Source organism: Papio anubis, unplaced genomic scaffold (assembly GCF_008728515.1).
Source record: "Papio anubis isolate 15944 unplaced genomic scaffold, Panubis1.0 scaffold63, whole genome shotgun sequence".
Taxonomy (NCBI): Eukaryota; Metazoa; Chordata; class Mammalia; order Primates; family Cercopithecidae; genus Papio; species Papio anubis.
This window is the reverse complement of record NW_022166522.1, coordinates 313091-340123: the sequence shown is the minus strand read 5'-3', so window position 1 is coordinate 340123 and position 27033 is coordinate 313091. Positions and strand designations below refer to the sequence as shown.

At 39.7% G+C, this 27033-nt stretch overlaps 1 long non-coding RNA gene across 3 annotated transcripts in view; it reads right to left on the bottom strand.

Moving 5' to 3' along the window:
- Positions 1 to 4078: 4078 nt before the first annotated feature.
- The window catches only part of LOC116273390, a 43545-nt gene continuing 20590 nt past the window's right edge, over positions 4079 to 27033 (bottom strand). For all 3 annotated transcript variants that reach the window (XR_004181736.1, XR_004181733.1, XR_004181735.1), the window contains one exon: positions 4079 to 4541. This is a non-coding gene — a long non-coding RNA (uncharacterized LOC116273390). The remainder of the gene's footprint in view (positions 4542 to 27033) is intronic.

Below are 27033 nucleotides of genomic sequence, written 5' to 3'. Positions count from 1 at the left end.
TTAAAGAAAACATTTCACCCCTACTTTTCAGTCTCTGCTACAAAAAAAGACTTTACAAAAATTATTACCCAAACCACTGATAAGTCACCTCAGCCACAAAATGTGCTTTCAAATGATTTTCTAAGCAAATTAAATCCACCTTCAAAGGGCAAAAATCTGGCATAGTTTAAATATTCAATAGAATGCAATGTAGGTTTTGGGAAGCAATTCAAAGTCAGACAGTCCAAAACCGAGTCTGAGCAATGATGGTGAGGTTGGAATAAATGCAAAATCATTCAAAGTGACCACTTTCAAATACAACATTCTTTTGAATACAAAAATTCTGGTATGTTTGTTAAAAACTTAGTGTAATTTTCTTATTGTTCCATTGCCTGAAAACTATCAGTATGTTTCCAATAAATATTGTCTTACGCCTAAATTAGACAGAAGTTGGCTTATGTTACTAAAAGTCAGAGACTACTAATTAATTTAAAAAATTGGAGCCTGAAGTGTTCAAATAACAGATTTTAAAAGATGACCTTAAATACAAAACTTGGCTGGCTCAAGATATGGAGGCGTAGACTGTGGTCTATTCTGGCTCAGATACATTTATGCACTACAGGAAAAAAAAAAAAAAAAACCCAGCTAAACTGTTACCTGTTTATTGGCATTGAGATGATATGCCTACATGGAACTGCAGGGGATTTGGCAGAAAATTTCTGATTCTTAATGGATATTGACTACTTGTGGCTTTCAGCAGGAGTGATATTCAAAATACCTTCAACAACTCATACGGCTCTCAATCCACCAATCAGGATGTATGTGGGATGAGCAGCTGGGCCCTGAGGCCCTGACTGGCTCACACCAGCCCCTTAATTGCTAATTGTGATGTCCTCAGGAGGTCCTGGGGAAGGGCCAGGGCAGTGGGGAAGGGTAGAGGGTAGTTTAGATACTGGAAAGAAGCTTAAGGCTGTAGGTTTTTTAATATTTATAAACAGTTTTGGGCCTACAGGCGTACTAGTTACGTATCACTTCTGGCCTGCAGGAAGACCTTGCAAGAAAGAAACAAGCCCTTGTCCAACTTAACCCATGTAATAGAAGCAGAAAGAGAGCAGAATGCAGCTGATCTTTCTCCTGTGACCAGCAATCCAGGACCTGTGAGGGTAGGAGTTAAATTCTGTTTGTGAGTAAAAGCAAGGCGATAGTGGGAACAGAGCATCTGTAAGACAGGGGGATGGGAGTGTCCTCAGAAGTGGGCGAAGCCTGACCAGTCCCCTGTCCCCCTTCCCACACATGAGGCTGTTGCTGTGTCTTTATTTTCTGATACTTTCTGTAAGAGTGGGAGCTTGGTTCTGCCTCCCACCAGGGCTCACTGCTTCATCCTGCACCATAGCAGTGCCAGGCTGAGGTCTGGTCCAGTGGACAGAGCCCCCAGACCTGTTGCTAAGAGATGAAAACTGCAAAGGAATGAGTAAGATCTGGAGTTAAGGATCATGATTTTAAAAATTTATTGCTTTGGTTACTAGCTGTAAGTTTTCCCAGGAATTGAATAGACTGGCAGTTTAGTAGGTTTTAAGGAAGTTAAAGTGACAAAGAAAACCCAGCTTAGAAAGAAGCAGCCCATAATACTCCACTTCTGAAACAATTCCCAGGCTCCAAAATCATGTCAACAGGAAGGGCATTGCTAAAGCAGCTCCCTGATGAGGAAATATCCTTACATGTTTCTCAGTCATGGTCTTGGAGGTCAACAAGTAGGGAAAATTCTCCCAGCAGGAGAATCAGGGCAGCCAGACCAGCCAATCAAGCGCAGATGCAGAGGATCTGCAATAGACCGGGAGAGAACATCTCATATGTTTTCATGTTCCCCCTTTACAGATGAGAGTTCCTGTTGTGGTTTTCCTGTTTTCCCTTCACTATTGGTTATTCACTGTGCTGGGGATGGTTAGATTGACCAATTAGCCATAAATTGACAGACTATAAGAAGCTGTATCTGTACATGCTCATCAGCCAGCATCCGGGTCTCAGGCTAGATGAGGCTACCCCTTTTAGGGGTGGTGGGGCATGCATATATGATTTCACATGGGGTATCTGTGTTACACTAGGAATTCTAGAATTGTGGGTATGGAAAAAAAGACAGTGAGTGTAAGCCCTGGCAGCCATGAAGTGGAATGTAAGAGATTATGGTAGCTGCACTTATCTGCCTAAGAAACATTCCTTCCGCCTTCTAGTAAGAGCTTCACCTCTCACCAGGCCTGGCCAATCATGAGCCTCCATTGCCTAGGGAAGTGATTTCTTCTGGCATGGGCATGTGACTCATGCAGACTCTGGGAGAAATACACTTTCCCAGCTGATTGTGGCTTGGTGACCACACCAGTGACCATGGTTTCCACCCTGTGGAGAAGAGACGAGAACTGGACAAGGACAATACTAGTGGTACCGAATCCCCAATTTCAAATCCCAAGGTCCGAATTCCTAGTTTCCGCAATTTTTTCAACGTTTTTGTAAGCTACCTCTGCATCGTTCTTTACACACACACACACGCACACACACTCTATATATACTTACATAGAATTCTATGTGTAATTCTATGTATAGTTCATATATATGAATATGTAAGTACAGTTGACCTTTGAACAATACAGGGGTTGGGGCACCAACTTTCTGCACAGTCAAGAATTTATATATAACTTTTGACTCCCCCAAAAGTTAATAGCCTACTGTTGATTAAAAGCCTTATCAATAACATAAACAGTCATTAACACATATATTGTATATTTTATGTATTACATACTGTATTCTTACAGTAAAGTAAGCTAGAAAAAATAAAATGTTAATAATAAAAACCATAAGGAACGGAAAATTTATTTCCTATTTATTAACTGAAAGTGGTTCATCAGCATAAAGGTCTTCATCCTTGCTGTCTTTACCTTGAGTAGGCTGAGGAAGAGGAGGGAGAAGGTTTGGTCCTGCTGTCTGAGGGTTGGCAGAGGTAGAAGAACATTCATGAATAAGTGGACCTGCACAGTTCAAACCCATGTTGTTCAAGGGTCACTAGACACATATATTATACATATAATTCTGTGTGTGTGTGTGTGTGTGTGTGTGTGTAAAATACAGTGGTTCTTCCTTATTTGTGGTTTTGCTTTTCATGGTTTTAGTTACCCATGGTCAGATAAAGTTTGAAAATATTAAATGGAAAATTCCAGAAATAAACAATTCATGAGGTTTAAATTGTGCACCATTCTGAATAGCACCATAAAACCTCTCGCCACGGTGCTTTGTCTGGCCCCAGACATGAATCACCCCTGTGTCCACTGTATCTACCCTGTATACACCACCTGCCTATTAGTCACCTGATGTCTATTTTGGTTATCACATGGAAAAAACAGTGTATGTAGAATCTGGTACTAAACATGATTTCAGGCAATCAATAGGAGTTCTAGGTGTTTCCCCACAGATAAGGGGGGACCACTGTATAGGAAATTAGTTTCCTTCACTTGAAACCAAAAATGTACTATATAATATAGCCTAGAAGCTATAACTAGTTATAGAATGATCAAAATGATTCATAAAAATGTACAGTTCCCCTATAACATGTGTTATTTAAATCAATATAGCACTGCATTTAAAAAAGTTTACATAGGATGTCATGAGAGACTAAAAGTTGTTATAATGCATGTAACATTATTATATGTAAAAAGTAGGCAATTTTTTTTTTTGAGACAGAGTCTCACTCCATCACCCAGGCTGAAGTGCAATGGCACGATCTTGGCTCACTGTAACCTCCCACTCCTGGGCTCAAGTGATTCTCCTGCCTCAGCCTCCCAAGTACCTGAGATTACAGGTGCGCAGCACCACACCCAACTAACTTTTGTATTTTTTGTAGAGATGGGATTTCGTCATGTTGGCCAGGTTGGTCTCGAACTCCTGACCTCAAGGCATCTACCTGCCTTAGCCTCCCAAAGTGCTGGGATTACAGACATGAGCCACCACATCTGGCCAAAAGTAGGCAAATATTTTAAAACTTATTTATCAATGTATTCAATGTACTTTCACATCTCATTTAGTTTTCACCAAAAAAAGGAATATAACACAAATCAGCTGGTGATGGTAATAGCAATGATGTTAAGCACCATGCATACATTGTCGCTGAAAGATGACTCGGCATTGTAATGACTTGTTTCCCAGTTTACAAATAAGGGAACAGAGGTTCAGAGAGGTTCAATGACTTTACCAAGTCTTCAGTTACTGAATGGCAGGGCCAGGCCTGAAGACTGCATTTGATGTTTCCTAAATGTGTGTGCATTACCCTCGACCACACTATTTCCTCTTTAAACACTGGAATCCCTTTTTACAAATAAGTAGCAAAGGCAATTAGCTGATGATGTATTTTGCCCAGAATTTTAGAGAAACAGGGAGATGTGGAAAGAGGTGGAAAAGGGGCTAAGATGGAATGCAGAGCAGTAGGAAAGATTACACGTTGTCTAGGATAACATCAGCTGTATAGTGGTCCAGCTTTTCAGTTTACCACGTCCTTCTGTGTTGTCTCAACACCAAGGCATCTGAGAAAAGACGGCAAACAGCAAAGAGGATTCACTCTAGAGTTAAGGGAAAGTAAACCTAAAGAATAAACACAGCAAGCACTATATTATACTATCTTTGAAGTAGTTTCTCGGGACCCAAATGGCAGGACAAGGTGGCACAACCAGTGTGACCTAGGTCAATCAAGGGCAGCTGTCTCTTGTCATTAGTGGGAACACTGCATTGATTAGTGCCACTAAATGCTCAAGGGACTGGAGGACCACCTGTGTGGCCTGCGGGCTGCTATTGATTATATGCTGGTGATGTCCTGGGCTGCAGAGCAAGGAAAGGCTGCAGGGAGGCTGAGGGAGGAGGGCAACGTCCCCTCTCATTGACAGCAGGCACAGTAGCCTGATAACCAGAGATGCAGGCTGCAAGCTGCAAATTTTTCTTTGCTGTTTTCTTTACTCACACTGGCTCTGCTCCCTGTTGCTGCTCAAAGCGAATCTGGGAAGTAATATATTCATGTATTTACCACCTGATCCCACCCCAAGGCCTGCAAAGTCAGGGTCCTCAACATAAGGAGACCTCCCCCTTTCTTCTGGATTACATCCAGAGTGTTATTAAGGCTTTTGGCATGTCTCCTAAATCTTGCTTTTCCAAACAAGAACAAGACGCACTTGGGCTAATTATTTTTACCTAATGAAAAGTGTCTGCTTGAACTAGGCTGATTTCCCCCAGGGGTTCAGGTCTTTCTAGGAAATAAAGGAAAATCTTGACATTTTTCTCTTTTCAGCGGCTGGAGCCATATTTATTTTGTGGTTGACACAAAGGGATTCTTGCTTGAGGACACATTTCTAGCTCCAACCTTGTTATTAGCCATACCCTTTGGAGAATGTGTAACACATAACTGGGAAGGGAGTGGAAATACTAATTCAATAAGCTGAGCTCATAAAACATGGCCAAGTCAGAAATAAGAAGGAACATGAAGTGTCAGGCTCCTGACAGGGTTAGGGAGAGCAACTAGCGAGCCAGAGGGAAATCGCATTTCAGGCTGGACTGGCCACCTCATGTCTCTTGGCATCCTCTGGGTATCAAGGCTGCATCCTAAAAAAGTAGTGGCTTTAATAAGAATGGGTGAACCGATTTGGTTAAAAAAAAATTCAGTGGCCTCAACTTCCAGCTCAAAATGGCATTTGGGCAGCAGTTCCTCTATGGCTCCTTCAAACTTTGCCATAAATAATGCAATAAGGAAATGTAAAGAAATACACAACACCGGCTGGCCGCGATGGCTCACGCCTGTAATCCCAGCACTTTGGGAGTCTGAGGCAGGTGGATCACGAGGTCAGCAGATCGAGACCATCCTGGCTAACACGATGAAACCCCATTTCTACTAAAAGTACCAAAAATTATCTGGGCCTGGTGGCAGGCGCCTGTAGTCCCTGCTACTCGGGAGGCTGAGGCAGGAGAATGGCGTGAACCCAGGAGGCAGAGCTTGCAGTGACCCGAGATTGCAGCACTGCTCTCCAGCCTGGGTGACAGAGCGAGATTCTGTCTCAAAAAAAAAAAAAAAAAGAAATACACACCACCAAAGTAACAGGCAGACTAATGCCAGAATGTTAGTGGAAGTTTTGCAGATTATAAGGGAAATGCCACTGAATTAATGTTTAAAACAAAGCAAAAACAGAAAAGACTTCACTTAGTTATACAGACACACCCTGAAAATAGAAAAGCAGACTCTTTGTCCTATGTTCACTCTCTGTCCCCAGTCTCTGTAACCCATAGGTGTGGATTTTGAGGTAGCCTGAGCACTTTTGCCCTCTTGTCCCTCCCACCCTTTATTCTTCCACCATCATGATAAACTTTCATAGTCTGCAATTTCTAGAACATAAACAGAAATAGCAGGTGGGGCTGGGCTGGCTCAGATAATTCTGAGACGTACGGCCCGTTTTTCAAGAACCTGTGACACTCTGGCTCATCTGTGTTCTTGATGTAGCCCCATAGGTCTAGAGCCAGCAACCCAAGGAGTATGACTTGAAGAAGACACCACTTTGGTCCAGAAAGGACTGCTATAATGATATCAGATCACTCTTTTATTGAAATTTTTAAATGTGTTAATGTAGGGGACGTGGCTTGTGTATTTTCTTTTGTGTGTGTGTTATAGTTTTCAGGTTTCAGTAGCAGAAATTATCCTATCTTAATATAATGAAGTAAGTAGCTTTTATCTTAGTATATTTTCAGGAGATTTTATATATGGTATGGGAATTGCCTGTTCCTTAAAGGATTGAATGGATTTTAAAAATTACAATTATTTGGCTCAGAGCATTTTTGGGGTATAATTCTCAAACTTAAAAAATTTTTTCTGTCATTACTACTCAATACAATTCAAGTTCTACTATTTCTTAGCCAGTTATCATCATTTATATTTTAAATAACCCGACTCATCAAGATTTTAAAGTTTATGACTATAGAATTGATACACAATATGTCCTGCCTGCCTGAATTGTTTGGGAACGGTTCTTGGATTAACATGTTCCTCAGCAGTGGACACACACCTCCAATAAATATCCACTTGGTCTAAGTTGACGTATAGAATCCTCTGGATCAAGACTTTATCCTTAAAAATATCTGATGTCTTGAAATCCATTGAGCATAAATCCAGAAGCAAGTTCCTGTCACTTTCAGTTCAGCAGGCAGGCAGAAAATTCTTTTCTTTTTATTGAAAGTTAATTTTCTATGGTTTCCATTTCCTCATCATTCCTGGGTATTGGTTTTTCTGACGCTGCTCTGCCTGGACATTAACATGTAAAGTGACCTCTCATTTTACAATTCAAAGCCCCTGCGAACATCGAGTATAAGGTATGAGGGAACCAGTAAGGAAGTGGTGGAGGCCGTGCCCTCTGATGATGCAAACTCTCACCCGGTTATCTGCCTGCTTGCGTCCTCTTCGTGCTGTATAACAGGGTCCTCTGTTTTGTGGGAGATAAGAACTCAATATGGAATGTTATTGGCCATTTGAGGTAGCAAAAACTGCTGCACCTCTTGTTAAGGAGTTAGTCAACCTATAAAGGCTGTGGGTCTGCACAGGGATTACAAATGAGAAACAGCTAAAACTAAGGTGTCCAACCTAGATAGGAAGATAAAGGAGTAGGTTGGGCAAAACAGGAGTTGTTTCTATGGAGACCGCTCTGAACAGTGCACTCGCTGTGGTGGGAGCGTGCTTTGAAAATATGTCAGGCTGAAGTCAGAATAGAAATCACTCAGCACCAGCTCCACTCCAGTTCCCAATCAGCACTTTGAGGAATGATGAGTCCCCTAAGAAAATGATAGGAAATCCTTCAATGCAAAGAATTCCAACAGCTTCCTTCAGCCCCCAGCTGGTGATGGGAAGTTGTCACGTAAATGGAGGAACTGTCTCCATTTATAGAAAAACTCTCTCCATTTATGTGGCACCACTCCTCAACTCCAGCCACTCCTCAACTCCTTTGTTGCTTCTTCCCCATCTCCCGGCTTCCAAATATCCCAGTATCCCTAGCCTGCTTCTTCCCCATCTCCCCGGCTTCCAAATATCCCAGTATCCCTAGCCTCGTGTCTCATATCTCTTTTTTCTATATATTCTCACGCACTAGGTGATCTCATCCAGGCCCAGAGCTTCAAAGACATTTATACATCAATGATTCCCCAATTTTTCTTTCTCTCCCCATCCTCCCCTCTGAACTCAGTTCTTTTATACCCAACTACTTACTTGAAATCTTTACTTTGATATCTAATATCTATCTCAAAATTAATATGTGCAAAATTGAGTATGTGCAAAAATAATTCTTCATTTCCTTGCCCAAAGTGTGTTCTTCCTCCAATCTTCCCTATGTCAGGAAATGACAACTCTTTTAAGAATTGCTTAACATAAAAAGCTGTCTTAGTTCACTTGGTGATTCTTTTGTCTGGTATTATTTGCATATTTTTCAATTACCTCTTACATGACAACTTTTAGAGTATATATTTTTAATAGACAGGAAAGATAATAAGTCTTTCCTCTGTCTCAGTTGATAAACCACATGTCTTCACACAGAGATATACTCTCTGTTGGTAGTATCAGTACAGATATTGTTTCTCCTTCTCTACCCGTGTATTTCCAGTACTTCTGAGTACCATGGTACATATTTATATTACCATATGACCTTTGACTCTTTGTCCTCCTCTTATTACTCTAGACAATTTAGCATAGTTTAAAGGAGTAGTATTATTCCTGGAGGCTCTTCCTACACAGGATTGGTGACACAAGAAGCATCTGCAAGCTACATACATGTATCGCAACATATTCAACTGGGATGTGTCCTCAACACAGGTTTTTTTTATACAGATCCCAAGCACTTTATGCCACTCCAGTGCCACCCAACATGAAGGGAAGATGGATGGAGGGGCAGGTGGAGAAGAAAGAAACAGTTGTCTTCACTGATTGCACCCGAGATTTGCTCTTTGTGAGCACACAGCTGGGCCCATCCCCGGGCTTTGTGAGAGGCCCTGAACATAAGCCTCATTAGCTTCTCAGTTGCACCCAGCTCTTGTAAATCAGTAGTATACTGGCCTTCAAGACTGTGCTCTCAAACAAAGATTTGCAAGTCTGTTTAACAACCCCAAAGTCAAGAAAATGACCGTTAGTTGTCTTTGTGTTGGCTTCCTCTGGTTATCATTTGAAAATAATGTTATCCTTCATGCTTGAAAAGGGAGGTAAGGTAGAGTACAGAGCAGAGAAAAACAAACTATTAATATTTCAACATATATTTCTGGTTTAGGAAGTATTGATTTTTGCTTCCAGGCACCAGAAAGATTAACCGGAATACCTGGTCAAATGAGAGGGCTCTGGTAGCAGTCAGGGTCCCCTTGACTATAAATAGAAAGGAATTTAGTATAGGAAATTAGGCACTTCCAAGTTTCTGGAAGAGTTAGAGAAGCAGGGTCTAGGGTGGTCTCCAGAAATGACTTTTGGAAGAAAACTGACTAAAAGCATAGGGACTTTTTCTATAATTAGAATGTTGGCGGATGAGGAAGCTAGTGTACCCCTGTTGGCTCCAGGATCACACATCACTCCATGTCTAACTGGGGGTCAAGAAGCCACCACCGGGGGAGCTGGTTCCAGAGCCATCACATGCTGACTAGAACCACATCCACAAAAAAGATGCCTCGCATTTTGCCACTTCCCTCCTTGCAGAACTTGATTCTACATTCAGGTCTCACACGAGTGCCTCTGGTTATCTTGGTGCAAGGAAGTCTGGGATATATAGTTTTCAGCTTTCCATACTCTGTAATAGAGAAAGGCACACCAGGAGGAGGTTGTAAGAGATGTTCATTCCTTGATCTACCATTTAGCTGCCGGAACTATGGACATTAGTCAACCTTCTGGGAGCAAAGTTTCTACTCAATCCAGCTCCTGTTCCAGCAAGATACCCCGGGCCACATGTAAGAGGAACAGCCACCATGGGCTTAGTGTCTGTGAATTTATATCCTGAGCTGCCTACCTTAACCACCAAATCCCACTGCTTCTGCCATCCACACCCTTGCCTCATCCCTTCTGTTTGGCATGTAGTTCATCCAACCCTGGCCCTTCTCCCAGGTAAGCATATGTCTTCTGTGGCTTGATGGAATTTCCGCAGATGGCCTACACAGCCCTAGGACTGTCCCTTCCCATGAGGGGTCCTGAAAGTATGTGTCTTCTTCCACTTCCATCCAATTTTTCTCACTTTCTAGGGTGTGACTTATTTACAGTCAAACTCCAATGCTGGGAACAATTTAGTTTTTCAATTCTTCAACAGCAAGCTTGAAAAAAAGTCTCATTTTGGTGCACCTTCACAAAATGCTGCTATCCTACAAGGATCCTAATATCAATATGTATCGTGAAGATACAACAGGACAGATGTGGGTCACATTGGTGGTTCACACTGTAAGAATCATTTTTCTCAACAAAAAGTGCATCTTGGCTACAAAACATTTTGTGGGGTCATGACCCCGTTAATTTCTTTAAATGAAATTTCAATTCAGGTAATTATATTATGCTAAATGATGTCAGACCAGTATTAAATAAGCCTGTGGAAATAATCATCCTTCGATCACGGAGAAATTGAAAGCTGCATTTTATTCACGACTGAGCACAAATAACATGTCTAGACTTCATTGTTTAGTAAAAAATGATGCATAAATTAACTCTTCCCCTTAGTTCTATTCAGACATGCCATTTTAATTCCTCTTAATATACTCATTCATAGATTTAGTACCAACCTGTATAAAAGACACTAGTCTTCATCTAGTAATAATTTTAGCAAAGATCCCTTTGAATCTACATGTATAGATCATATTTTCCTTCCTTTCGATGCAACACTAAATTAAACTCAGTATGTTGCTCAGACATGTGTTGGGAGAAATAGACAAAGGTTATACTGATACATGTGATTACCTGGTGTTTTCTAGGGCATGATCCTATATTATCACCCTCCACCACCTGGCCTCAGCAATCAGTGAGAGGGCTGTGTTCCTATGAGCAGTTTCACATCCTCTTCCTGCCTTTCACACTGGCCATACAGGGAACCCCTGTGGCTGTCCCCAGATACTGCAGGCTGCTGCCTCCTGCACACCTACTATTGGCCAGATCGCTCTGCCCCCTGGTCCCTGATGCCTGACTGTGTCCTTGGGTGAGATGCACCTGAGAAACTGTAGCAGTGCCGCTTGGAACGAGGACATCCCAGTTAGCTATGGATCAGGACTCTTACTCATTTTCACCACCTTTGGCCAGAGCACAGTCAAATGTCCAGTTCTCTACTGTGTTTCTCTGCCTTGGCTGGAACAAGGACATAAGCCTCTGCGGGCCCTGGGATGCCCCACCTTGCCTCACTGAAAATGGGAACCTCTCTTGGGGATGTGCAGAGCTCTGAGAGGTCGCTATCCCAATTCAACCAGAATTTCATGAATTGTGCTTTCCAATTTCATTTAGAGAAACAGTTGCTATGATTAAAATACAGGTATACTTCCTCAGAGATACTGTAGATTTCGTTCCAGACCACTGATGTAATGGTCACAGTAAAGTGAGTCACATAAATGTTTTTGTTTTCTGTTACATATAAAAGTTATGCTTACACTAGCCTCTCAAATGTGCAATAGCATTATATCTAAGAAAAATGTATGCAGCATAAATTTTTTATTGCTAAAGATAGAGCAAAGAGGATACTAAAAGAATCTGTCTTCCACTTCAGGGGTGAAGGGGGCAACTAGACATTCATCTGCTTATTTATTTTGGAGCCTCTAAGCCCCCTCTGAATTCCCTCTGGCCCACCCCCCAACCACACACAACAGCAACAACAACAACAACAACAACAACACACACAGCCTGTGGAATGGCAGAGAACACACAGAAGGACACACACACCCCCAAGCTTATGGGAACAGATAATTTTGAGACTTCATGTACCACCAACCTGAGAGCAGAGTTCTTGGGCAGTGGGAGCTGCTGCCTCTGCAACCTGAGGACAGAAAACTTCTATCCTGCTATTTGAAAGCAGTCCATTCCCTGCTTCCAGCAACCTCTGCTGATGTTTACAGATGGCTTCACCATTACTCATCTCCCTCTTGGGACACTAGTTTAGTTTCATTTTTTTGTGAAAAATTGAGTTTAGTTTCCTTTTGTGAAGAAATCGCTCCACCCTTCTTAAATCTGTCTAGAGTCTTATGTCCAGACAGCTTATCTCTTCAGCCCAGAAGAGTAACACATGTCTTCTAAAAACTGTATTATGGAATCATCTAGACACTCGAGGAGGTACCTACCATCTATCTGACTTAATATGTATAATGCTATGCATGCATTTGAAGACCCATGTGTTCCTCCTGATTATTCATTCTTCCAGAGGGAAACCACTATTCTGATTTTGTTGACACATATTTCTTAATTTTTCTTATTCTTCTTCTTCCACTTACTTTCAAATCATCTCAGTCAAATTTTGGATGTTTTTCCTGGTCCTCCTTTACCCCAGTGATATCTTGGTCCCTCCATTACATAATGCCAGATAATGGAGGAATGTGTATGGTCTTGATTTACAACTGAATACCTGGCTTCTAAGCCTCTCATCTGATCCTGAGACCTGGCCAGCCTTCATGATGGAGGACTTTCAGATGTCTAGCCAGCCCACACCAATTCACGTCTACTGCTGGTTATGAGCCTCTGTGGGCCTCGGGGCTCCTCACCTTGTTTCACTGAAAATGGGAACCTCTCTTGGGGATGTACGAAGCTCTAGGAGTTTACTATTCCAATTCATCCAGAATTTCATAAATCGTGCTTTCTAGTTTCATCTGGAGAAACAGTTGCTTTGATAAAAATACAGGTATACTTCCTCAGAGATACTGTAGATTTGGTTCCAGACCACTGCCATAATGCAAGTATCACAGTAACTTGAGTTGCATAAATGTTTTTGTTTTCTGGTACATGTAAAAGTTATGTTTACACTAAATTCTAGTCTCTTAAATGTGCAATAGCATTATATCTAAGAAAAAAGTATGTATCATAATTAAATTTTTTATTGCTAAAAAATGCTAACAATCATCTGAACCTTCAGTGAGTCATACTCTTTTTGCTAATGGAGGGTCTTGCTTGATATTGATGGCTGCTGACTAATCAGGGTGGTGGTTTCTGAAGTTTGGGGTGGCTGTAGCCATTTTCTAAAAGAAGACAACAATGAAATTTGTTGTATCAATGGACTCTTCCTTTTGCAAAAGATTTATCTGTAACATGTGATGCTGTTTGATAGCATTTTACCCACACTAGAACTCCTTTCAAAATTGGAGTAAATTCTCTCAGACTGTGCCAATGCTTTATCAACTTAGGGTTTATGTACTATTCTAAATTCTTTGTTGTCATTTCACCAATGTGCACAGCATCTTCCCCAGTAATAGATTCCATCTCAAGAAACCACTTTCTTTGGAGCAACTCCTTATCCACTCAAGTTTTATCATGAGATTGCAGCAATTCAGTTGCATCTTCAGGCCCCACTTCTAATTGTAGTTCTCTATTTATTCCATATCCGCGGTGACTTCCTCCACTGAAGTCTTGAACTTCTCCAAGTCATCCATGAGGGTTGAAATTAACTTCTTCCAAACTCCTATTAATGTTAACATTTTGACCTCCTCTTATGAATCACAGATATTTTAAATGGCATCAAGAATTATAAATTCCCGGCTGAGTGCATGGCTCACGCCTGTAATCCCAGCACTTCTGGAGGCTGAGGAGGATGGATCACTTGAGGTCAGGAGTTCAAGACCAGCCTGGACAACATATGAAACCCCATCTCTACTAAAAATACAAAAATTTGCTGGGTGAGGTTGTTCATGCCTGTAGTCCCAGCTACTCAGGAGGCTGAGGCAGGAGAATCGCTTGAACCCAGGAGAGGGAGGTTGCAGTGAACCAAGATTGCGCCACTGCACTCCAGCCTGGGTGACAGAGCAAGAGACTCTGTCTCAAAAAAATATATATATATAATTTTTTTCCAGAAGGGTTTCCATTTCCTTTGCCTAGATCCATCGGAGGGATCATTATCTATGGCATCTGCAGCCTTACAAAATGTATTTCTTAAATAGTAGATTTGAAAGTCTAAATCATTCCTTGATCCATGGGCCGTGAAATGGATATTGTGTTAGGCATGAAAACGTTAATTCCCTTGTATATCTCAGGGTTCTTAAGTTACCAGATGCACTGTCAGTGAGCAGTAATATTTCAAAAGGATTTTTTTTCTGAGCAATAGATCTCAATAGTGGGCTCAATATATTTAGTAAACCATGCCATAAACAAACATGCTGTCATACAGGCTTTGTTTCTTCATTTATAGCAGACAGGAGTAGTAGCTTTGGCATAATTCTTAAACACCCCAGAATTTTCCAAATGGCAAATGAGCATTGGCTTCAACTTAAAGTCTCCAACCGCATTAGCCCCTAACGAAAGAGTCAGCGTGTTCTTTGAAGCTTTGAAACTAGGCATTGACTTTTCCTCTCTAGCTATGAAAGCCTTAGATGGCATCTTCTAATAGAAGGTTGTTTTGTCTACATTGAAAATCTGTTGTTAATGTGACCATCTTCATCAATGTCTCAGCTAGGTCTTCTGGATAACTTGCTGCAGCTTTTCTACATCAGCACTTGCTGCTTCACTGTGCACTTTTATGTTCTGGAGGTAGCTTCTTTCGCTAAACCTCAGAAACCAACCTCAGCTAGCCACCAACTTTTCTTTTGCAGCTTTGTCACCTCTCTCAGTCTTCACAGAACTGGAGAGAGTTAGAACTTTGCTCTGTATTAGGTTTTGAATGAAGAGAATTTTGTTGCTGGTTTGACCTTCTATTCAGACCACTAAAACCTTCTTCATATCAGCAACAAGGCTGTTTTGCATTCTTATCACTTGTGTATTCATTGGAAAAGCTCTTTTAATTTCCTTCAAGAACTTTTCCTTTGCATTTATAACTTGGCTGACTGGTCCAAGAGGCCTAGCTATTGGCCTGTCTTTACTCTTGACCAGCCTTTCTTGTTGGGCTTAGTCATTTCCAGCTTTTGATTTAAAGTGGGAGATGTGTAACTCTTGCTTTCATTTGAACACTTAGAGGCCATTGTAGAACTATTAATTGGCCTTTATTGTCTTATATGGGTGCAGTCCGTGGCACTCCAAAACAAATACAACGGTTATATCAAAGATCACTGGTCACAGATCATCATCACAGATATAATAATAATGAAAACATTTGAAATGTTATGGGAATTACTAAAATGTTACACATGTGAGCACATGCTATTGGAAAAATGGTGCTGATAGACTTGCTCAACACAGGGTTGCCACAAACCTTCAATTTGTAGAAAATGCAATACCTACGAAGCTCAAAAAAATTAAAGCACAATAAAATGAGGTATGCCTGTATGCCAAAGGCACTGATTTATTTGAGGAGTCCCCCATTTTTGGGACTTGTATATGTTTCAGCTGCCACCTTTGTGCATACATCTTTCTCCATAGTAAAAATTCTCAGGTATAAAATTTCAAGATTAAAGATACTCACATTTCAAAGATTTTGGATACACACTACCAAATTTCCCTCTGGAAAAACTGCGCCTATTTACACTATCAATGTTTGAGGACACACATAGATCATCTGTTTTAGGTTATATGCTTTGCCATGTATCTAGTAACTCCAACCTATTGGTCACATTATTAAAGTTCTCTAACATTAAGTTTTATCTACTTAGTTTACCAGATTGATTGATGGTATGTCAAAATATATATTGTCTTTCTGCTTGCACGTATATTACTAACAGCATAGGCTATTTGCACAGAAAGTATAATGACTGTTATATCTTCAGGTTATCAATATTAAATTACCCTATATATTCTATGTAACGTATTTTGGCTTGAATTTTTTATATATAGGTGTTCAGTAAATGTTGCTGAAGTAATGAATGTCACTGCCTAGCGGAGTTCTTGACATGAGGTACATTTGAAATAAATCTTGCCTTCCTTTCAGAATTCCTTGCGGTTATGAGACTGGGCTGTCTCCTTTCATAATTGGCTCTTTGAAAACTGCCCTCATTTCAAACATGATTTTCTAATTCTCATATGAGTGGTTCCTCTTCCCTTGTATTCTTTTATCCTATTTATTATTAGTCTCTTTTATCTGACCAAAAGGTGAGACAAGACTAACCTCCATCCTGCTTTGCCAGCCTGGAATCTGAGGCTTTGGTGGCTGCTTAGAAATCAGAAATAAAGGCCCTGTAGCGGTGGGTCTTCTAATGCATTGTGCATGAGAACGATGTGGGGAGCTTGTTAAAGTTGAGTCCTGGGCCTTCCGATTACATAATGTGATTCAATAGGTTGAGAGTTAGGCCCGTGAATCTGTATTTTTATTTTTATTTATTTATTTATTTTTTTGAGACAGCGTTTCGCACTTGTTGCCCAGGCTGGAGTGCAATGGCATGATCTTGGCTCACCACAACCTCTGCCTGCCGGATTCAGGTGGTTCTCCTGCCTCAGCCTCCCAAGTAGCTGGGATTACAGTCATGCACCACCTTGCCCAGCTAATTTTTGTATGTTTAGTAGAGACAAGGTTTCTCCATGTTGGTCAGGTTGGTCTTGAACTCCCAACCTCAGGTGATCCTCCCGCCTCGGCCTCCCAAAGTACCGGGACTACAGCCACCGTGCCCAGCCTTGAAGCTGTATTTTTTAAATACCTCCTGAAATGCTTCATTTGATGCAAGTGAGCTTCAGATGAGACTTTCAGAAGCACTGTCCTTGGGACCTTCCTAACTTCTCACACTATTTGGGCATTTCGGTGCTGCTAGAACTCGGTAGTTCAGTGCTGGGTGGATTCCCCCTTCACTGATATGCCAGAAGGCTTATATGTGTTAATTTACAAAAGCTACTTTAATCTACAAAACAAAAATTAATTTCTGAGTCACTAATCAGGAGTCGTAGAATGTGCCCTTAGACACCAACAGCTCTAGGGACTTGCTCTTCCCCATTAGTAAGCCCCAGCCAAGGTTGTTCCCCTTCGTTGTGTCTAGATAGAGTATTGGTTTTAAAGGCCAAATAGGAGCCCAGGGAATTTGATTCTGCAGCAGGAATTTCTAAACTGCAAGATACTAATAATGAACCCATAAGTTTGAACTTTTCTAATTGCTCTAATGCCATGTGCCACCTTAGAGAGAAATGGCCAGTTCAATATTCAAAGTTGGTTGGGTGAGGGAGAGATGAGGAAGAAGCAAAGAAACAAATCAAAGAAGATCTCTCCCATTTACTATGCCCAGTACTTGGATGGGGGGAGTTGGGGGGAGGTGGAGTGACTTGCACACCTGGAGAGAAAAGGAGAGAGAGAACCAGAATGCAAAGCAGCTGACGCCGAATGGCAAGTCTTGTGGATATTCTCTGATCCTCACTCCAGGTCTCTTCTATACCACATGGTGAACGCTTAATTAGTGTAACTGAGACACACATCTTACTTTTGCAGAGAGCATGCATCACAGTTACTCACAGACGTGAGTTGAGAAACACTGCACAGTGCTTACACGTTTTCGAATTGGTCTTCCACGTTGAAAAGTTGCAATATCACATACAAATTCTGGTTACTGGCTTCCCCTAAAAAATGGGAAGATCTACCAAACTAGATCCTGTTTCCAACTTGAGATCTCAGTGGGAGCTGAGGATCACCTGCCCTCAGAGAGGCTTCTTAGGTTGCTATGATCTCTACCACTCCCTCTGTCCATTTGAGTTCCCAACCACTACTTCAGGCCCCTGAAGCTTTTGGTCTTGCATGTAATATTTAAAAGCTGCCCCCTGTGTCAGCTGACCTTTCCTTCACTTCTCATTTAAGGAAAGGTAATTTCTCACTCTCATGGAGAGGGCTCTGTCTTCCACCCACTGTCCCTCTGGAAAAAGTTAAGGGGACAGAGAGTGTTCACAGGTAGGCCTTGGTCACCTAGCAGAGACACCCATTGATCCCCTCCTCTACAGCCCCAGTGGATGACAGTTACATCTTATCCAATAATAATCCACAGCTAGGGTGACCTCCAGCTAGGGTGACCAACTCATCCTAGTTTGCCCAAGATGGATTTGGGCACTGAAAATCTCATATCCTGGAAACTCTCTTTCCACCCAGGCCCAAGCAAGAGCGAGATGGGACCGTTGGTCAGCCTATCTTCATCCGGATAAAGGGGCTCTGGCATTGGACACTGTGGGCATCTGGCTCTGGAGCAGACTTTTGGGCTCAGAAAGGTCAAAGGGTCATGAAGAGAAGTTATAGGCAGCCTGCAGTAAGAACTCATATATGCTGGCAGACAGGGGAGCAATTTAAGATGTAACTTGTCTTTCTGTTGGGCTGGGAAAATTAAACAAATTAGACCACTTCTTGCCCTGCTCTGTATATCTAATACAGCTGAACAAGGATTTAATGATTGAGAGTGGCCAACCGTCTAACCCGGCCTAGGACTATTGGCTCCTCCCTCCTATCTGACCGGGCACTCATGAAAGCTGTCATCTGTCTACCTGGCCTCCTGGGTCCAAAGGAGGTTGTCTTTTCCTATAATCGTAAGGGTGATAAATAGAGATTTTTAATTAGTTTAAATTATCTAGGCTGAAGATCCCTTTCATAACACTTATGTCCATACTTTGATGCAAACATTTGCCTTTCAAATGATTTCAGGGGCTATTTATGAAAGTGAGGATTGGCCTGTACCAGCTTCTGTAATGCAGAGGCATAGTTAGGCACATTATGGATCAATGACTTTACCCATCTATGAGTTTCATTTTGTACTTTTTGTTACATTTGTTGTCAGTCTTAAAATTAATCTGTGCTTTTTATGTGAAATACTTCTAAAATCCAGACAAGTATAAAGAGTAAAACAATATATTATTTCCCACATAAACCCATTTTTATTGACTTTATAGACGTAATTTGTATCTTCTTTTTTCATTTAATGTAATTTCATAAGCAAGGATAATATTAAGAAATATTTAACAACTAGGAGGACATAAGCACAGACCCAATGGGGATGAGGTCCATGCCAGGCTGGCTGTGGAGTAGAGGGAGTCCTGGAGTCCCAGGCTCTAAGACACCTGCACCCTTTAGATTGTGGGGTTGTAGGTAGGTTTGAGAGGCAGGGGAGGTTCCAGACAGCGAGAAGAGCAGAGGTGCACTCAGGTCCACAGGCTATTAACCATGACCAAGACTTTTAAAAATCTTTGTCAGCATGAAATATACATAGATATAGATACATTATAGGTATAGATATGTATGTGTGTGTAATATACGCACATAGTTTTAAATTAAAAATCAAATGCTGCTAAGTCGCTACTAGAAGCTATTACTCTCAATTTTTTTCTTCCAATATTTTCCTCCATATTATTCACATACACACATATATACATATATATACACATATATCACCTGCAATAACAGGAAGTTCATAAATACGTAAATACACACATGAACACATATGTACATATATATGCACACATATGTGTGTGTTTAGGTGTTATTTATTGACTTTTATTGCAGGCAGAGTTTTTTGTTAGTTTTTTCCACTCCCTCATCCTCCTGATATGATTACATGACAGTTTTGGTTCAATCTGTACTCAGTGGTTTTATCATTTTGACTATGCAAATATTGCTCACTGCCAAATGAAATTGAAAGCTGTGATTACATTTGCTTTCTTAGAGAGGCAGTTCAGAGCCTAACAGGCTGCTTGAATCCCATTCTGGCACCTCAGGCCAGTCTTCCTATTTTTTCCCTCCTGAATAATGGGGATATCAATAGTACCAACTTGCTAAGGTGATATTTACAATTAAATGAGATAATATGTGTAAAAGGGCTGAGAACATTAAGTCATACGATGGAAGTAGTCAATAAAATATAAAAAAAAATAGCAACGGTTATTACTACCTTTTTCTTTATCTTGGAGTTAATGTTGCCTCATTGAAATTTTTTCTTCATTTCTTTTAATCTCTTAGTCTTCTGATACTCTTCAACAATTACATAAAACACCTCTTACCACAATGTTCTTCACGTTCAAATCTATTAGGTAGCCGATCACAGTTGGGAAATTTATAAGGAGTAGTGGTGATTATGATAAATGGAAAGAGATATCCATCGAGAGTTTCTCTGTCTGCCCAATGTTATTAAGACAGGCTTCCCTTTTGCCTACTGCACAGCTGACCTGTGGCAGCTACCTTGCCATCATTCTTGGATTTTGCTTGCCTCCCTCCTGTTAGAGACCTTTGCTTCCTGAACTCTATGCTTTTCTCTTACTATAAATCCTAGCTTTGGTACAAAACAGCCTCTCGTAGTTTCTTGAGAGGATTTCAATGAAGATAAATGTAGGTATATTTTTTGAAATTTTGCTGGCCAAAAAAATGCCATTACTCTACTATTCTGTATGATTGATAGTTTGGCTGGATACAGAACTCTAGATCGAAGATTCTTTTCTCTCAGATTTTCCAAGGCATTTTTGTCTTCTAGAATCCAGTGTTGTTGTTGTTGAGAAAAATCTGCTGCCTTCTTGTTCCAGGCAAAGGGGCTCTCTGGAAATATTTACGATCTTTATCTCCAGAGTGTTCTGAAATGTCATGATTATGTTGGTGTGGGTCTCTTCCCCACATACCCCTCCCATTCATTATGATGGCCATGAGGGCCCAGAAATCTGGAAACAAATATCTTTTAGTTCTGGAAAATGTCCTTGCATTTTTTACTCCTTGGTGATTTCCTTTCCCACTAATTTACTTATTCTTCCTTTTGGAAATCTATTAATTGAATGTTAGCCTTCCCAAACAGATTCCAGGATTTCCATATATTTGTCTCCTTTTTCTTCTACTTTCGAGGGATATCCACAGTTTTATCTTTCAACATTTTACTGAATGTTTTCTCAGCTGTCCTATTTTGATTTCCAAAATGATAGTCTCACTCATTAGCAGCATGAAATTTCACTTTATAAACAGATTTACTTCATATTTCACTTTATAAACATAATTTACTTAAATCATCTCTTTATATTACACATGTAGACTGCTTACAGATCATGATGCAATAAACATGCCTATGTCATGTCTCTGATTCAATACAATTTTCCAAAACTACACTTACTGAAACAAAAATGAGAATATTTTGAAGTTCTTAATATATAGCATATTACCAAAATGCTTTCCCAAAATTTGCATACATCTGTATCACCATGCAGACAGTAGTATTATCATTTATTTTAATATTTGATAATATGATAGATGAAATTTCATCGTTGATGTTTTGTTTTGATTTATTTCATTGCTATAGAGATTAAACTGTTTCTTGGATTCATTATGTGTTTTTGTTCTTTCAGGACCTATTTATTGCATTTTGGTATTTTAATAGATTTGTTTGAAGTGTTAAATATTAGGCATGTTAATATTTTGTTGGAAACATTTGATTCGATGTCTCAAAGGTTTATGCATTTTGTTTTGATATTATTTTATAATATTCACTAAATCTTATTTTTCATCATCAAATTTATCAATATTTTTCTCTTCTATGTAAACATAATAATCAAAACCAAAGAAGGAAAACAAGGAAGAAAAATTGCCACAAAGACATAATAAAGATTTAAAAAGTAATATTCTTACTGTATAGAGAGTATATTCAAATCAATGGGAAAATTCTACACCCCCATTGGAAAACTTGTGCATAAGAAAACTTACAGAAAAGACAAGTAGTTAATAAGCATCTGAAGTACATGTTCAACCTCATTAGTCATCTAAGCAGAGTAAATTAAAATGTAACACTAATTTTTGCCCATGAAATTAGAAAAGATTAAAAAAAATAATGTTGGCTAAGAGTGAGGTGAGGTTGGAATTCTCAAGCTAATAGGTGTGTAAATGGGTTTAATATTTCTGAAATTAATTTTATAACTTACATCTAAAATCTTAAAAAATCCCATAGCTTTTTGCATAGTAATTACACTTTCCTAACTCTGTTCCAAGTAAATAATAAGATGAGAGCACAGTGAGCACAAAGATACCACAGAATCATTTAGGACCAAATAAATTAAAACATCATAAATTTCCAGTGCCAGAGGAATGGTTTAAACATCCATGGCACATATGATATAATATTGTTCCATCATTAATATGATATTCACAGAGAACTTTAAGTGTTATGGAAATACTTATAATGTTTAGTAAAAAGGAACATAAAGCTATGTCAGAGGAAGATCTCAACCATCTAATATGTAAATAGAGTTATAGGATTAGTCGTGTGTGTGTGTGTGTGTAAGGAGACACATATTTAGAGAAAGGGGGAGAAATAATGACTACTACAAAGTTATTGAATTAAGGGTGATTTTTATTTCTTTTTGTACTTCTACTTTTCTAAAATGTGCATATAAAACGCCTTTAGGAAAGATTAAATGTATGGCTTCCTATTTTTCCTAACAAGTCTAGTAAAAGAGAACTTACTATGTCAAAATAATTCATTTTTCTTAGAAAGCTGTTAAGGATTTTGTTAGTTTTTAAATATTAAAATTAGATTTTCCCAAAGCTCCTAATCATTATAACATCTTCTCCTTCGATCCATCCAGAATACATCTTATATCTCTTCTACATAGCAGTTATTAGCTATTACTCCTTTCTAGAATCTCATCCTTTTATGAGCAATTTTTTCCCACTGTAGCTCCTGGGCCTATAAAGACACCTGACACAAACTAATCATACAGCAAATATTTGTTGAATGAATTAAACCTAACCTAGGTCTTCCATATCTTAGATGTGTTTTTCAGTCTCTCTCTCGGTTAAACTTTATTTCCATTTGTCGATGTTCTTAAGTTGTGACTTCAAAGAGATTAAATGTGGTCTGACTGGTGTATATATATATATCCTGGATAATATATCATGCATACCACCTGGGATTGCATTAATTTATTTGGCAGCCATATCACACTGCAGGCTAATATTGGCCTCTCTGAATGCTAAAACTGCTATGTCTTTTATGGCTGTGTCTGTCCACTCATGACTCTCCACACTTGCATTTGTTCAGTTGTTTGTGGGGCTTTTTTGGACCATGTACAAGACCTTACATAAATCCTCATTAAATTAAACTTTTTAGATATAAATGCAAATGGTTTGGGGTCATGATTTTGTCTTTTATGTATTCATGTCTCTTTGCAGCTTCATATCATACACAAATTTAATGAGCAAGCCCTCTATGTTCTCATCTAAGCTACGGGCAGGTTTCTATAGTTGTAAGAAAGGTACTTCTAAGCTGCAGTTGAGTTATTTGTCATTTGGAGCAAATTTTCTCAATAAATTACAAATCTTTATATTGTCTATGCTATACTTTTCCATTTTATCCACTACAATATCACAGGAGATCATGGCATAACTCTTGCTGTGGCTGACATGTACAATTACTGCATAGCTATGAAGAGTGCAACCCAGTTTATCCCTATAGTCAGTCTCTCCCTCTTCAGGAATTAAATATACTTGGAAAATCACATTCTAATTCCATTTTAAGGAAGATAACTATTTTCCTAGTTTCTCCACAATCTGCCCAGTAGCCCCAGTCTTCAGTCCTGATCTTCAGTGGAGGGGGCACTCTGCATTATTATCTCCTTTGGGCATCTCATGCCAAATCAGCTCTCAAAATAGGTTCTCTAGGGCTTTTTCTACAAGCTTGAGTTTTTTCTTTTTCTTCACACCCCAATTTAAATTTAGTAGTAAGCCCCTTCAGATCACCTTCAAAATACATTACAAATATGACCATTGAATACCACTACACTGTTATGACTTTGGTGTAAACCATCTCTTCCCCCCATCTGAAGAAACACAGTAGCCTCATAGACAGTCTCCTAGATGCTCTTTTACCACTCCACCCCAAGTTCATCAGCCACACTGTGGCAATCAGATAAAATTTTATTTTCTGCATAAAATAAAAACCTAAAGTCCTTACCATGTCCTGCAAAGCCCCACATGATTTTTCCCTATTAATAAAAAATTACCTTCCTACCCTCCTCCCTCTTGTCCCATGTCCAGTTAGAGAGATCTTCTCTCTGCTCCTCAACTCTACTAAGCATCTTCTCCTTCTCAGGACCTTTGCACTTGTGTTTCTTTCTGCTCAGAGCACTCCAACTATGGAGGCAGGCATTGCTGGATGGTTTGTAGTTAGGCCTTCACTTTATTTGTTCCATTTTAGTAATTGTCTCTTTCAAACTGTACTTACTACAATGTTATCTGATATGTACTCTCAGTACCAAACATAGTATCTGGAAGATTGTCTTATCCAGCACATGCTGATTCCTGATGTTACAGAATAATTGTGTTCCTCTCAAATATATAGGTTGAAGCCTAACTCCCAAAGTAGCTGTGTTTGGAGAAAAGGCCCTTGAGATAATTCATGTTAAATGAGATCATGTAGGTGGGGCTTTAATCCAATGGGAATGGTGTCCCTTTAAAAAAAAAAAAAAAAGGGAAGAGACATCAAAGAAAAGACCATATGAGGACATAGCAAGAAAGCAGCTATTTGCAAGCCAAGGGGAGAGACCTCAGGAGAAACCAAAACTGACACCTTGATCTTGAACTTCCAGCCTCTAGAACTGTGAGAAATAAATTTCTCTCATTTAAGTTACCCAGTCTGTGCTATTTTGTTATGACAGCCCTAGAAGACTAATACACCTGGCTAATATTTTTATTTTTATTTTAGGGTTCTTAGGGTCTAAATGTTTGCATACACTCAGAATAAACAAATATTATAAAAATTATTCATCGTTAAAAGGCACATTTATAAATATTAAGAATATATGTACCCACAGGAAAAAAAACACCGAAACAGTCCTTATTCCTGCATTTCTCTGTGATTTTTTCACTTTTCTAAAGCTTTCAGCAGGTTGTAGATAGAAGGTTCCATCCACTAATTTGTCAGCTGTTGAAGAGTACCTTCTGTCTTAGTCCATTTTCTGTTGCTATAATAGAATACCACAGATGGGATAGCATATAAAGAAAAGAAATGTATTTAGTGTACAGTTATGGAGGCTGGGGAGTCCAAAAGCATAGCACTGGCATCTGATGAGGGCCTTCTTGCTGTGTCATAACATGGCACAGGGCATCATATGACAAGAGGGCAAGAACAAGAAAGTCAGAGCCCACTTTTGAAACAAAGCTACTCTCTCAACAAGGAACCCACTTCTGTGATAGTGACATTAATTTATTCACGAGGGAAGAGCCCTCATTAATTTGTTAAACTATTCATAAGGTAGAGGGCTTATGTTTCCAACACAAAAACTTTTAGGAGACACATTCAAGCCATAGCACTTTTCTACAAGTCAGACACCTAGGGATGCTTCTCTTGCTTCTCTGCACCAACTTGCTGCAAACCTGTGGTCATCTCTCCACCAGCTGCCTCCCTCTGTTTTTCTTGCTTGCTTTATCCTTCCTTTTCACTTTTTCTCTATCCCTAAGCTGGCTGAGTGTGGTAGGCTGAATAATGGTCTCCCAAAGATGTCTATACTCAAATCCCCAAAATCTATGAAATGTTTTCTTACATTTAAAAGAAAAGAAGGCCAGATGCAGTGGCTTATGCCTGTAATCCCAGCACTTTGGGAGGCTGAGGTGGATGGATCACCTGAGGTCAGGAGTTCCAGACCAGCCTGGCCAGCATGGGGAAACCCTGTCACTACTAAAAATACAAAAATTAGCCAGGTGTGGTGGTGCACGCCTGTAGTCCCAGCTATTCGGGAGGCTGAGGCATGAGAATCGCTTGAACCTGGGAGATGGAGGCTGTAGTGAGTGGAGATCACACCACTGCACTCCAGCCTTGGGGATAGAGAGAGACTCTGTCTCAAGAAAAAAAAAGGAAAAAGAAAAGAAAAGAGCTTTGTAGGTGTGATTAAATCAAATATCTTGAGATGAAGAGATTATTCTGGATTATCTGAGTGGGTTCAATGTAACCACCAGGGTCCTCATAAAAGGGAGGAAGGAAGATAAAAGACAGAAGGCAATGTGATAAACAGAAACAGAGACAGAAGATGCTATGCTGCTGCTTTGATGATGGAGGAAGAGGCCAACAGCCAAGAAATGTATGTGGCTTCTAGAAAAGCCAAGTAAACAGATTCTCCTCTAGACCTACCAGAAGGATCCCAGTCCTGCCAACCCACTTTAAACTCTGACCTTCTGTACCATAAGATAATAAATTTGTGTTGTTTCAAGCCACTGTATTTGTGACAGTTTGTTACAGCAGCAGTAAGAAGCTAATGCACTAGCTCTCTGGGAAGCAGAAGAGAGTGTCTTAATTTGTTCTGTACCCTGCAGTTTGTGAAACAACATGCATACAAATAAGCTTTCTATTTTAATAGGAGTTTTACTGCTAGTAATTAGAGAGAAATCAACCACATATAAAATGTTTAATAACCCAGCAGGTATAGAAATTGACTCTATTGGCGTTTCTGTTGACAATGCTTAGCATGAAGAAATAATGCTAGAGTGACAATTACTAGAAATTACGGAATGCCCAAAGAGCACTGACACTAGTGCTATGTGTTCAGGTGACATAGGTGATAATCTATTAACTCTCTGCTCAATTCATTTCTAGAGTCTCTGATGAGAAGAAAGAAAGAAAGACTTTTGAAAAACTGCCAAATGTCAGACCTAAGATCTATGCCAAAGGCAAACTCTAAAATATGTTAATTCTTATGTAGTAAAAAGACTTCCTGAAATAAAAAAGTATACTTATTAATTTAATAACACAACATCTGAAATTTGCTTCAAAATTCTCCATAGGAAAGGAGAGGACTAGAGGAGTATAGGTAAGTCATTCAAAACTTATTCTACTATTTTTTACCCTTTTGTGTGTGTTTGAAATATTCTTTCCTGTTTTAGCACTACAGGGCAAAGAGCCAGAAAATGCCCATCAGGTAAACAAGCACACACAGTGTTTGCCACAAATTGCTTCTGGGATTGGCTATTAATCCAACTATCAAAATGCAATATTTTCTTCTGTTCTGTGTGCTTTTACATGTCATCT